The sequence below is a fragment of the Dipodomys spectabilis genome, unplaced genomic scaffold (genome assembly GCF_019054845.1).
Source record: "Dipodomys spectabilis isolate Male_0828 unplaced genomic scaffold, ASM1905484v1 ptg000441l, whole genome shotgun sequence".
Classification (NCBI taxonomy): Eukaryota; Metazoa; Chordata; class Mammalia; order Rodentia; family Heteromyidae; genus Dipodomys; species Dipodomys spectabilis.
The window spans coordinates 129791-132822 of NW_024871118.1; positions in this window are offsets into that span (position 1 = coordinate 129791).

Below are 3032 nucleotides of genomic sequence, written 5' to 3' on the forward strand. Positions count from 1 at the left end.
TTGGTTCTGGGTAGAGTTGAGGCCTTTCAACAGACAGTAGCTTTTCCGGGGCTAGTTTGTGAAAACCTCACAGAGCCCAGCCTGGAGCCATTCTCAGGGTTTCTGTTTACTGATTTTCATTTGATTTTCGAGGCTGCTAGAGGGAGGGGCAGCCTCTGGATCTGATTACCCAGTGAAGAAACCCACTCCTAGGGCTGGTGCCTGAGCTGGGTGACTTTTCCCTTGGTGGAGCTGAGTCTGGCAGGTCACGCTGCCGTTAAGTTCTTGTGACCTGCTAAATGACTCGTTTTATTCCAAGGCCTGAGTTGGAGCTAGCAGCTCCGTCGAGCTTTGTCAGTATCCAAGATGGAGATCTCCAGTGCTGGGGGAGGGAGGGGTGGCCTTCCCTCCTCTGCTCCCTGAGAAGGAGTGAGGACGTCGGGCTTCTACTCACGCCGAGTCTTGGTTCCTGGGTCGTCTCTGGTCTGCGAACTGCAGGATGAAGAAGTCTGCGCCTTGTCGGTTCTTGCTGGTGTTGAGTAGAATCCGCTCGCCTGCTGCATCTGGCTCCTTCGTCCCTGACTCTCTGTTGCTCAGGTAGGCTCCTGCGCTCACCTGCCACTCTCACAGGTGCCACTGCCGCGGCAGCTGCTGACAAGAACTCAGAAGTGTCTTCTTGCCTGGGGTTCCTTCTCTGGCCTAACTCTCTGTCCTGTGATGGCACACTTGGTGTAATTCTCTGGCTTAGGACTGTTCACTGGCAATCTAAAACTTCTTTCTATGCGAGAGCTTACTTAGACTCCAGCTTCTCCTCCGCCATCTAATCGGACTCCCTTTAAATATTTTTAATGTATGTATTATGTATGCATGTATATATGTATATATTTTTAATTTGTCAAGGACAGGGCTTGAACACTGGTCGTGGCAACTCTGCCTCAGCTTCAATCTAGCCTAGGTTGCAGCCACTGGACCCACAGCCAAACCTGGATCCTGGGCCCCAAATGCTGACAGGAAAAAAATAATAATAAAACGACACAGGAGGGCGATGAGTTCAAGATGGTGGAGGAGAAGCTGGAGGCTAAACAAGGTCTCTCATAGAAAGCAGTTTTAGAGTTCCAGTGAACAGTCCTAAGCCAGAGAATCACATCAAGTGTGCCATCACAGGACAGAGAGTTAGGACAGAGAGGGAAAATCCAGGCAAGGAGACACATCTGAGCTCTTGCCAACAGCCTTGGCTGCTGCTGTGGCAGCAGTGGTGGCGGCAGTGGCAGAACCTGCCATACCTGAATCACAGAGAGTCCGGGATGAAGGAGCCTGAAGAAGCGGGTGAACAGATTCTACTCAACACCAGCAAGAACCTAAAAGGAGCAGACATCTTCATCCTGCAGTTCACAGACCAGAGATGATCCCTGAAACAATACTCGGTATGAGTAGCAGCCGGACGTCCTCACCCCTTCTCAGGGAGCAGAGGAGGAAAGGCCACCCCTCCCGGCCTACCCGTAACGGAGATCTCCATCTTGGATAACGAGAAAGCTCGGCAGAGCTGCTTTCGCCAACTCAAGCCTTGGAAGAAAACTAGAGTCATTTAGCAGGTCACAAGAACCTCAGCTGACCTGCCAGACTCAGCTCCACCCAGGGAAAAGTCACCCAGCTTGGGCGCCAGCACTAGGAGTGGCTTTCTTGACTGGGTAATCATAACCAGAGCCTGCCCCTCCCTTTAGCAGGCTCAACAATCAGTTGAAATTCAGTAAACATAAACCCAGGCTGGGCTCTGTGAGTTTCTCAGAAAGTAGCCCCCGGGAAAAGCTACTGTTCGTTGAAAGGCCTCAACTCTACCCAGAACCTAGCTTCATCACAGCATCTCCAAACTTGAGGAAAAAGCCATCTCCCTCTAATGTGATACTCAAAGTAAATCTCCCTCTCATTGAACTAACCTGGGAGGAGGATCGCCAAATCCTGGGTAAAGCAGATCATTTTTCTGCCTGTTCAAACAAACTGACTTACAAACCAACCAAGACACAGGACCACGAGCAGACCAGAGACTCCAACGTGAGGGTGGTTACAGACAGAAGGGAGATACAGGATTTTTCCCAACTCTCCCCAAAAAAATCAAAGAATTTTTTTTATACCTTTTATGAAAAAATATTTCTTTTTTCTTTTCCAAAATTTTTTAATTTTTAATTTTTACCTTTTTTGAAAAAAAATTGTCTTCCAGTAACTTTTTTTTCCTCTTATAATTTTTATTTTAGGGATACATGTGTGTGTCCGTTTATCCTTCTTTTTTTTTCTTTCTTTTTTCAAAAAAATTCTTTTTGTTTTTTGTTTAGCTCTACTGAACTTCTGATCTTTTTTCTTTCTTTCTTATCCTATTTACCTTTTCTTCTCTTTTGTTCTTCTTTATGTGACTTTATTGTTGTTCTGCACATCCTCAGATAAGCCCCTAGTTGACTATTAGACTCTATTCCCCATTGTGTACACACTTAATCCACAAATTTATTACTTTACTCAAAACCACTGAGACTTAAATTCCTTAATAGCAGTACTACCTCTTTATACCTATATAATATTTTAAGTACTTTTATTCTACTTCTCTCATTATATTCACCTTCTTTTCTGAATAGTTTGTGTTTGTTTCTGAATAATATTATTAATTTTTACTTTTCTATTTTTTCTGGTCTCTTTTTTTCCCCTTTCTCTTTCTTCTTTTTTTCTCTCTCACTACTTTCATCCTATCCAACCTATTTCCTGCTTTGAGATTAGGACTTAGTTGAGTGAACTCTCCCTGTGCCTTCCTACATCACTCAATTCCTATTTTTTACCCACATCTCTCCCTAAACCTAATAATTTCTGGTTTTCCAAATTGTTCTTTGCGGTATGTAGCTCATTAATATATAGTTGTTTGAGGTTGAATAGATATATCGGTTGAACTAGATTGTATCAGCAGACTATTGACTGGGAAAATACAAACGTTGGTTGATGCTTGCCTTTAGTTAGTGTTCTAGCACAAAACTGGTGTTATTTTCATAACAAATGGGCAGAACAAGCGGGAAAAA